This window comes from Palaemon carinicauda, chromosome 10, assembly GCF_036898095.1.
Source record: "Palaemon carinicauda isolate YSFRI2023 chromosome 10, ASM3689809v2, whole genome shotgun sequence".
Classification (NCBI taxonomy): domain Eukaryota; kingdom Metazoa; phylum Arthropoda; class Malacostraca; order Decapoda; family Palaemonidae; genus Palaemon; species Palaemon carinicauda.
The window spans coordinates 140,551,841-140,563,517 of record NC_090734.1 but is presented as its reverse complement, the minus strand read 5'-3'; the positions used below and the strand labels follow the sequence as shown (position 1 = coordinate 140,563,517).

At 33.3% G+C, this 11,677-nt stretch overlaps 1 long non-coding RNA gene across 1 annotated transcript; it reads left to right on the top strand.

The window, feature by feature from the left end:
- The first annotated feature begins 931 nt into the window (after positions 1–931).
- On the top strand, positions 932–11,496 carry LOC137648831 (uncharacterized). The gene is made up of 3 exons (XR_011045713.1): positions 932–1,042; positions 7,599–7,719; positions 9,424–11,496. It is a non-coding gene; the product is annotated as an uncharacterized lncRNA (long non-coding RNA).
- The last annotated feature ends 181 nt before the right edge of the window (positions 11,497–11,677 follow it).

Sequence of the window (11,677 nt, the reverse complement as noted above, 5' to 3'; positions counted from 1 at the left end):
CGGCTGCCCTGCCTGACATCGCTTAGTCCCCGCTAGCGTACGTTTGTGTGTTGAACCAGTCACTAGCGTCCTCTGCTATCTAATTCACAGGTCCTGATTACTACGACGTTCTATTGTTGTTAATATATTCAACCTTAAACCTCTATACTTTAGCCCTTCAAGCACCACGCTATCCTAGGGTACATAGCCTCAAATCGAGTAAATGATGGAAAATGGATAAAGAAGGATGAGTAAATGACTTGCCTGCCTGCTATTTTTCCCTGATGAAGCCCTTGAGCTTACAACTTGCTTTTCCAACTAGGGCTGTAGCTTAGCTAGCAATAATTATGATAATAATAATATCGGTCAGTCATCATAAAGGCGTAAAACATCAAATAATTGTTAATTCATAAGACATTCGTTTCGCTTGAGAAAGCTGTACATATTTTCGGAATTTTATAATTTACTATTCTTAGGAATTGAAAACAAAAGAACATCATTGAGACATTCCCAATATTTTCATATTTACTTTCAGGAAATTACGCTTCAACGTACTGTATAATACTAATCATATGAACCTTAAATTACAGATCTGAAATTAAATCGAAACCAGAGATTATAAATCTGTACAGGAAATCAAGTAGCCTACATGTATTGGTAATTCCATTCCGTAAAATTAAGTCAACTGTAACATTTTCTATAAATCATTTAAGAGAATATTTCTTATTTCATACCTTATTATGATCACATAAACCAATCCCCAGATATAAAAAAAAAAAAAACTATAACACAACTACCCAATAGAGGTCGCTTCAACTCAATAGAGGATGTTAGTGTTCAATAGATGGCGCCACCGTTGTCACTGTTTCTCTTTCATCGTCCTTGGCTTGAGGGTCCTTTGAAATGAGAGCTCACGATTGAAAGCTCCAAACCCAACCATATCAGTTTCGTTGCGAAGTTCTGGCTTACAGAATGTGCAGAACATGTTGTGTCTCGATTATTTCAAGTGGTTGAGAAAATGTGAACGTTCGGCTATATGGAATTACCCATATACGGGTTAAAGGTTCGTAAAATGGTATGATATAATAGGTTTAATATGGTTGATGTGTAGCCGTTCACCTCATTTACTGACGTGATATTAATGGTTTGTTATCTATTTACTTATAGGCTTATTGTGCAACAGTGTAAGAAACGACTTGGTGTCGATGTTAGCGATACTGAGCATATTGCCATTAAAATTGACTATATTTATAGTGACCTTGTATATTGAAGTAAGTTAACTGGAAGGTTGTGGGGGTTGTAGAATGTTTTACATTGTTACTGAATTATGCATTCATTTACTTGAAAACCAGGTTAGCATTCAAAGAATATTTATGATAGTCCATTAGTGTACCATTGATTTTGTCGTGTCTATAGAGGCTTTTGTCTTAATGGCAGGTACCACTGTTTGCAAAAATATTTAGCGACTTCCACATGAGTGGGTTTATCGGTAACATTGATCGGACCAAATACAGGTGTGGCAGAAACTAATGTTAAGTTTCCTGAATCTTTACACCTTTCGTTGTGTACCTAAAGATTCTCACAGGGCTTAACCCCATAGAGGCTACTAAATCAACACTGCTTAGTTAGTTAAATTAGCAATTCTTTGTTTCGTCTTAATACTATATTTGATAACGTTAAACCATGATTTCTATCGCAGCCATTGAGTAAAGGAGTGTCGGATTTACGAAGTTTTTGCAGATTTCTCTTCCGCACTGCCTAGTGTGGCAGCCATTTTATTTTTTATTTTCTAAACCAAGTTATTTCCTGGATGTGTTGATACTACAAATGACTCTTGCAGTTACTGTGCTGTTAGTCTTAATGACTAATACCTTATATTTTGCCAAATACAATATTTTAACTTGGTTCATTGTCAAAAAGAATACCTTGTAATAAGGTATTAAGTTTTGTATGAGTTTTTTTTTTTTTTTTTTTTTTTTCTTAATCGTGCATTTGTAGGCTACGAAAGGCGTACAGTTTCGACTAAATTGTTTCGCATAAGTTATTTTCCTCGGCAAACATGATGGGTGTCTAACGGCTTGGTTTTGGTGCTGTTGGTTAATATCCCTTTGGTGTGGTGTTTTTTCTTTTATCACAAAGACACTCGTATATTTAATGAATGCAAAAATTAGGTTTTGGCCCCAAATCTTATCAATACAACTGAACAAAACCATTATTGATTAAATTTAAAGTTACGGCCAAGTTCGATTATCTACATCGTACGAAAAAGAACTGTATTAAGCTAATTAAGGGTTATCGAAAATTTTGTTGGATATAATTCGAAATACTTGCAGATGAACATAATCAGATACATTTGCAGAAGGATAAAATTCATGATCCCGGTGAATTATTTACACTGGCATGTTACTTTGTTTAAAAAGAAAATTAATTTTAACCGGAAACAAACTTTCATCAACCGTAATTCAGTAAAATACAGACGACCGTAATTTATTATATTTTACTGGTTGTTGGTGACCGTAATATCACTATTTTACGTCAATATATCAGTTTAAAACTGTAAAAATCCTGGTAGACGTTGCCAGACTTAGTTTTTTAATGCAAAATCTTCAAGATTTTTCTCGTAAGGTTACTTTGTGAATGCATTGTGGGTAAATGCCTTTTCGTGCTTTTTGGTTATGAATCATGGGTACAGTAAAAATGCTGAAACATTGTTAAATTGCTTAAAAATTATCCAGTCTGCAATTTTGGAATTCGTACGTACTTCTAATAAGTGTTGACTTCCATGGATTCCTGTTGCTTCTCAAATCTTGGTTATTGCACGTTTTTTTTTCCTCACCCTTTATTAGAATTTACTACAGAACTAGTGAATAGGTGCCACTAGAATGGTCAGTTTATAAAGGTACGTCCTGCAGAAATGCTTTCCCGCTGGACTAACGCACATAGTGGAACATAGTCCGCATGCCAGAACATGGAGCGAATGAGATAACGTTTAATCCTAAGTGAAGCGACCGTATGGCAGAGCAAAAACAAAATCATGAGCTCAATTAAGTAAAGAGGTATTTGCAATAAAGTGCATTTTGCTACTTATGATTTGTTAAATGGGATGGAAAATAGCTTTCTCTGCTTCAGGAATACTTGCAAACAAAAGCTCCAGTGTTTTGACATTGTTCCATTACTTTTACTCAATTTTGATTACGGTAGCTTTTTTTTATTACCGTGACTGGTGTGTTTAGGGCAAGAGAGCCTCTTATTCAAGTTTATATTTTCGCTCAAAAACTCAAATTTCGTACGGTCAACCCGATTGTAGTTATTAGTTCAAATTTTGCGTTTTAGTAGACTTGTAACATGAAAAGCCTCTGCGTCGATGTGGTCAGTTGTGATTTCTCCGAATATTTGACTACGGAAGTATATTTATATTTTGAATTTTATATGCTAGCTAATGTATCTTAAACTAAATTTTTCATTTAATCTGTACTATATGGATTCCGATTAGCAAACAATTAAAATGTATTGACCAAAAGCTTCACAACCTGGTATAAAACTGGATTTATATCTCTACGGTTAATATTTTGTTACTACAACTTTGATTTATAGATTAAAAGAAAATTTTAAGACTGAGTAAATAGTGGGGTACTATTGTCAGAGGCTCCAGTTAGCATAAGATGCGGAACAATGACTAAAATGTAGTATTTTGACTTTTTCCCGTTAGGAAATGTAGGTCAAAGCATTAAATAAGTCATGTAAAATTAATCTGTAATGAAACTCTAGTTAGACTCGTTTAGCGAGAAATTAACTACTTTTAAACTGAATTTTGCTATCGGGTTGACTTGAACAATGGCTACGATTACACGAGATTGCAGATGTTAAAAAGTTACTATCCTCGCCACCTACGTTATGGAGGTTTTCGTAGTTTCGTGTGTGATTTTTTTTATTCACAAAGCTTAAAACCATTTGACGGAATCTCATAAAATTTAATGACTGGTTATGATGATCCAAGGCCAATTTGCTTATTTTGTGATCAGGCCATAAGTGAAGGTAACTAATAGGTCAAAGCGTCTTTGCTATAGCGTGATCAATTTTAATATTTACACTTAAGTAGTGCCAAAATGTGATTAAAATTGCATATCTGCTATATACATACACAAAGGTTGTCCGTTTTCCTTATCTTGAGAAAATCTGAAAATTTGAGCTGATTGGCCATGATTCAATTTAATTTTAGAGTGCTTAGGTCAAAGGGCTATGTCTAAAAGTAAAGCTTTTGCTATATCGTGGTTGTTTGTATGGAACTAGTGCCAAACTGTACATAATTGAATTGCCTATATGTTGTGTTAGTGAAAGTATGCGCTCTAGAGTGCCCCTTCTACTTGTTGGAAACTAAAGCAATATTTGAGCATATTTAATCTTTTACTAATTTTTTTTTTTTTTTTTGTAGCTATAGTTTAGATGAGGAAATAATTTAACAATGTCGACATGATGACATTACTATAGGAAATTCTTAGGTTGTAACTGCAATGGGTATTCTAAATATAGGTAATTCTCGCTAGTTGAAACTGCAATGGTTTTTCTAAATATAGGGAATTCTCGCTAGTTGAAACTGCAATGGGTATTCTAAATATAGGGCATTCTCGACAGTTGAAACTGCAATGGGTATTCTAAATATAGGTAATTCTCGCTAGTTGAAACTGCAATGGGTATTCTAAATATAGGGCATTCTCGACAGTTGAAACTGCAATGGGTATTCTAAATATATGGAATTCTCGCTAGTTGAAACTGCAATGGTTTTTTCTAAATATATGGAATTCTCGCTAGTTGAAACTGCAATGGGTATTCTAAATATAGGGCATTTTCGACAGTTGAAACTGCAATGGGTATTCTAAATATAGGGAATTCTCTCTAGTTGAAACTGCAATGTTTATTCTAGATATGGGGAATTCTCGCTGATTGAAACTAAAATGGGTATTCTAAATATAGAACATTCTCGATAGTTGAAACTGCAATGGATACTCTAAATATAGGAAATTTTTGCTAGTTGTAACTGCAAAGGTTATTTTATGAGGCAGTTGGGACGAGTCAGATCGTCCCATCGTCCCATCTACCAGCAGACTTTACTTGTCTGGCCCAATTTGACTGACAACCTAGCGGCAAGATGTATTACTGCTGTTAATAAGTGTTCTCCCATAATTTTTCCTCCTGTTAATCATTGTTCTCAAGATATTTTCTATTCTCATTAAGTTTAATTATCGGTGTGGAACGTTTAGGATGGAATGCTAGTGGCCTTGGTGCGATGTGGCATGAGTTTTCTTGATATATAGATCAGTGTACTTTGTAACGGTTGTTGGAGTGGCTTGTTAGCAGTCCCCCCCCCCCCCCCCTCCCATCGAAGGTTTGCGTTTGGATCAATTGGCGAAGACCCGTTAGTTGGAAATCTACCTATAATTTAGTTATGAAAGATCATAGTGTAATAAGTGGTTGGCTGATGTCTTGACAAATTTTACAACCAGTGTTTTTGTATGAATTTGCAAAGAGTATTTTCTTCAGCAAAGCAGTCATTTTTCACACGAACAAGACGTGAAATTTTATTTTTACCATTACCAATCTTGTTTGTGATTTTAAGTGGCAAGTAGATAGGGAAGTTGTAAGACCATTTTCCTTATATGGTCTCATCAATATTCTCTGCGTTCATTGCTAGAAAGTCTGTAACTGCTTGGACAGTCACAAAAATAAAATGGTATCAAAACCAAATGGGTAGGAAGGACATGATTGGGGTTAACATAAAAAATAGTTTAGAAATAAATGGCTGGAGCTGAAAGATAGATTGCAGTTTAGTAGATTTGTAACCTTTAAAGCTACTACACTGATGTGGCAAAGTTTTGAAGTCTCGTAAATATAAATTTTTTTATATTAAAGCTAATACCTCTAGAACTATTCAAATGTTAATTTATTTTTATCACTAGTGATTCAAATTATTTTATGCTGATCAGCTTCACAAATGGCCTAAAACTGACCCTTAATCTTATGAACTAAATTTTATCGCTATGGTCAATCTTTGGTATTAATAAATTGAAGGTCTCTAGTATAATGTAGAAAGATTGTCTTGCTTAACTAGTGGCGACCCCTTGTCCGCGGCACCAATAAACCCAAGATAAGAAAGATTGGTATGAACATAAAATTTTAAATCTTTTTCCAAGAGGGATTAATAGACTTGTTGGCCAAAGCACTAAATGGTGAACTCGAATAAATCTCATTTGGCTAGAAATACATATAAACTGTTAATTGGGCTCGAATAAAGTTATGAACAATGGCCCCGTAATATAATTATAATACTGCAGTGGCTAGTTATTCCTGCGAAGTGGGAACTTTAGCAATATTAGTCTCTTGAATTTAAGGTATTTACCAAATTTCCATCTTTTTTGTAGCTACAGTATTTGAATTAGGAAATCCTGTAATGCAAAGTACAAAACCTATGATATAGGTAATTCACGCTAGTTGAAACTGCAGTGGATCTTCTAGAAGTGTAGTTGGGTAATGATAGTTTGGGGAGAGGGTAGTAGTCCCACCTACTCTTGTCTCACCCACTTGTGACTATTCACTTCTGTCTGGCCCTTTCCACTCCAGCAACTAAGTGGAAAGATGTATTGCTGCTGTTATCCAATGATCTCCCATGGGGTTTCCCCTCCTTCGCAAAGTATTTAAGAGCAATTCTGTATGAAACGTGAGGGTGAAATGCTAGTGACATAGATGGGGTGTGGCAGGAATTTTCACGATATATACCGTACTTTGTAACTGTGGAGGGCTGTTTTTTCTTCTATTTCTTTGGGTCAGAGGGTGAATTGTGTATAAGCTAAGACTACTACCTAATTAGGAATAAACTTATCACTGGCTAGTGATGAAAGGTCCAGTTTCTTTAGGTCAGAGGGTGAAGTGTAAGCTAAGACTGCTACCTATTTAGGAATAAACGTATCATTGGCTAGTGATGAAGGGTCCAGTTTCTTTGGGTCAGAAGGAGAAGTGTGTGTAAGCTAAGACTGCTACCTAATTAGGAATAAACTTATCATTGGCTAGTAATGAAGGGTCCTTTAGTAAGGTATGTGGTTGCTTGGTGCTTTGACAAATTAAGAAAATATTGTATTAATTTAAGCCTATTAATCTTAAATTTTTCTATGGGATTTTGTCTAGGCAAAGAAACTGATAAAAATGTTAGTCATTTCCTAAAGTAACTTAAGCGGAGAAAATTTCATTCACTGACAGGAAAAAATTTGGAAACTATAGTTCGGTAAATTAAAGGTAACTTAATAAATTTCACTTAGTGGTCTTTACTTTCTAACCCAATTTTCCCAAGTCTGGTTGTAATCTTGAAACCTTGCCAGTAAGTGGCCATATCTACTTGAAGATTTGGTATAGGCAAAGGACTAGTGGGAGTTTTGTAATGATCATAATTTTGGGTCTTTGAAAAGATAGGAAGTGTCTTTTAGAAGTTGTTAATAATTTCTTTGGGCGTATAGCCAAACCTAAGTTCTAAGACATTAACATATTTGTATAGATGAGGTATTTACTGCTAAGGCACAACAATGGTATTTTCCAGTATTAAATAATTTTCATTATTAATTCTTGATTTTCAGGCAAGTGTGAAGACTTAATTGGATTTGGAAAGTGTCTCCTCCAGTGCCTCGGATGAATGCTGTTTTTTGAACCCCCGGATCAAATCTTTGCTAACGCCTTTGCCTTCTGTTCTATTATCAGGTAAAAATTCTTTTTACAAGCTTTTAAATTTGTCATAAATGTAGGCAGGCAGTAAATCATAATGGATAAAATCTTTTTAAAATTTTTAAATTTGTCATAAATGTAGGCAGGCAGTAAATCATTATGGATAAAATCTTTTTAAAATTTTTAAATTTGTCATAAATGTAGGCAGGCAGTGAATCATAGATAAAATCTTTTTAAAATCTTATGTCATAAATGTAGGCCGGCAGTGAATTATAATAGATAAAATCTTTTTAAAATCTTTAAATTTGTCATAAATGTAGGCTGGCAGTGAATCATAATAGATAAAATCTTTTCAAAATCTTTAAATTTTTCATAAACGTAGGCAGGCAGTGAATCATAATAGATAAAATATTTCTAAAATCTTTAAATTTTTCATAAATGTAGGCAGGCAGTGAATCAAAAGAGGACCATCTCCAGTTTTAAATTACTCGCATAGTGCAATGAATATTTCCATTACTTTTTGACCACCGCCTGCTTAGGAATTTTTAGGCAACGCAACGTATTGAATATATATAGCAGGATTTGCAATTACTGGGGAACTTATAATATATATAAGAAACAGCAAAATGATGCCTGGTGCAAATGTTAAAAAAAAATGGTGTAGTGTATCTAGTTAGGGTTTTGGTGAAGTTTTCTTTAGTTTGACGGATATAATAGGAAGCCTATTCATCCTTAGTTTTTCCATTTAGCCACTTTTTATATTGTATTTACCATATATCATGACTATTTAATTTGTCAGAATTATGAATTTTACTCAAAAGTACTGTATGTTTTAGTATTATGAATTTGAGCAGATTGTTGGAATATTATATAGAGGGTAAAATAGGCTGTTAGGTTAATATAAAGATTGACTAAACTAATCTTGGGTATAGGTTGCATGAATGTCAATTTTGTTGCAATCTGTAGCATTTAAAAAATTCAGTTCAAATATTTTGTTAAACTTCCAAATTTTACAATTGGTAGTTATAAAAGCATATATACCCTGACATGCAGTGTTCCCAATTTCAAGAACCATTGTTGATACTAGTTCCAGTTTATCATAACTGGCTAATTTCCAGTACTATATTTCTTATTGCCGTAAGGAAAGACACTTTCCAGATTCATTGATACTAATTTCAGTTGGCTAATCTTTTTTTTTTTAGTTATTTTCTATGAATCTGTACTGGCAAAGATATTTAAATTTATTTCCATAATTATATATTGAAGTTCCTATGCATTTATCGGGCCTTGAATGGTTAATTCAAAGGATGGAGATCATGCATTAAACTAATTTTTATTACATTTTTTGCTCAGTTTCGCAGCTTTAGTTATAGTTGAGACAGTCGGGTTATACTTATTTATAGTTACGTAAATTTTGCCCTCAACGCTTTATTAGGTCGTAAAAAAAGAAAGAAAAATAACTTAAGATTCAGTCCTGATTAACCCCTCTAAATAAATTTTCTAATTGCAAACTACCAAAAACCTGGCTTGTGTACATAAAAATACTGGAATGATACTTCAAATCCTAACCATAATAGTTCCTTCATTGTATTACAGTATCACCATCGGTGTCTCAAACTAGAATTTTAGAATGTGATTTTATTGGCATTGTTTCGGATTAAATTTTCATTTAATAGTTGCTTAAATTGGCAAGATGGGTTGAATGTTTTAAAGATACTTATATACATAAATCTTTTCCAGGACATTTTTAAATTTAGTTTTATGATGGACTAGAAAAAGTAACTAGAGCAAGAATACTTTAATCACGTCTACTATGAAAAAGTCCCAAGAAGACTACGCCTTCAAGATTTCGCTCCATGAAACTAAGCTCCAATACTTTGGCAGTTCATCGGGTGGCAGTGCCTGGCGATTCCATGCTGTTGGGTGAAAAAAAAATCTAATGTACTGTACTTTCAAGCAGTATATTATGGTTAAGGTTTATTTCCATTAGAGGTACCTATCCTTTACACTTTTACAGAATTTTTACTGAAATCTGTATTGCAACAAGGCTCTGAATAAATTTATGAAAGGTTTTTACGGTAAGATATGAGGTAGTAAATTTTCTCTTACATCGAAACTATATACAGTGGCTTTTCAAAATGGGCTCTTTTTTCAAGTTATCCTAGTAAAGGTATTTAAGACACAGTAAAAGCTACGTAGGTAGACTCGCAAGCATTTTATATTAAAGAATGATGCAGGTAGAATGTAGTTAGTTACGTAGGTAAAAAGCTGGTTTTCACATTAAAAATGCAGGGACACTTGTAAAAGTAGTTTTACCGTAGAAGTCCGTAGGGTAAGATATACATGGTTATGTAGTAGTTCATTCATAATCCAGTTAAAGCTATGAAAGTGGGTAAACTCCTAGTTTTCAACTGAAAAGATGATGCAGGTAGTTTAAGTAGCAGTTTTGCAGTTAGTCAGTGTTAAAATATACCTGTACATGGTTATGAAGGTGGGTTATTCATAATGCTGTCAAAGCTCTTAATGTTGGTAAACTTATTTTTCAATTGAAAATATGATTCTGGTAGTTTGAGAAGTCTTGCAGTTAATGTCTGTATGTAGTTAGTATATTCGTAATGCTATCAAAGCTGTTAATGTTTATTCACAATACTGATAAAATGAGTAACTTTTTATATCCACAATTCATAAGAGTAGTAGTTTAAAGCTTTTAACTATTCTTATCCCTTGGAAAACTGACCTTGGAATACGAAAGATTTGTTAATCTTTTGAATGTATTGCTTCAAATAGTTAGAATATTTTGTCTTGATTCTTCTGCCAAAATAAGATGGTTTACCCATTAGTAGGGAACTCAATCGGAAGTAAAAATAGGTTACTGAAAGTATTTAGCTTCATTTTTAAAGATCTTTAATAGGAAAGTTTATGAAAAATCGGGTACCATACCCTGGGTAGGATGGTAATTAGTTTTTAATATAGATAAAACTAAAATTTATATCTAGAATGTTTGGATATGTCTAGATTTTTCAATGCCCTTTCAATGTACTTTGCAGATATAATTGCACTTATAGATGCCTATATTGTATATTACTTAGTATACATATATTTGGAATTCTTTAAACTAATTTGAAAATGCAAAAATACCTATATAACCAAGGTAGAAAAATATTTAACGCAACTCTCAGAAGTATGAAATGGCAGATAAATTAGTCATACCTTGTGAACCTACCAATTTTTAGTTCTAACTGAAAATTCTAGTCTGTGATTTAATTTCTTTGGGTAAAAATATTTCAATGTCTATTGTATTTAGGCTTGTGTTTAATATTCTTTTGATTTATATAAAAGATCATATTCTGACATTGTGCTAATGTGAATATTTTGCGGTATACATTTCATTCTTTTATTTGGGCTTAAATGTTTAAAGTACATTTTTGTAGGGTTTAGTGTAGTCTTTGCTTATACTGTTTCGTGTAGTCTGCATATACTGCTTCGTACTGCAGAGTTACTGAAAGCTTTGCAGTTTCTCTTTAGCCCCTAGTTCTTTAAGATTGGTTACTGTCCAGTCCATGCTTTTGGTCTTGCCTTATTCGTTAGAGATTAACCAAATGCTGTAATGGGGATTTTTAACATTCTATTTACATGGTTTCACTTGTCTGCATTTTTCACAGTAACTATTGGTTATTTAATGTATCCATACTTGGTGTTAAAGGTATGTTAAAACTATTGTAACTTGTGTTTTGGTTGTGCCCCAATTAGCAAGTGTTAAATCTTTGAAGATCTGTATTGAATCTATGAAATATAAGTTTTTATAAGTTTAAATTTTACTTTTCCTTAATTTTGCCCGCTACATTGAAAATTGACAGTGAAACTGTTAATTCCAGAGATAACTTTAACTGAAATTTTGCTACTGGTCTTCCACTGTGTTTGTAGAAGGCTAAGATAGAAAGTTCTTGAATGGGTGCAGTAACCTAGCCTACTTTAATTACAGGAACTTCTCCTT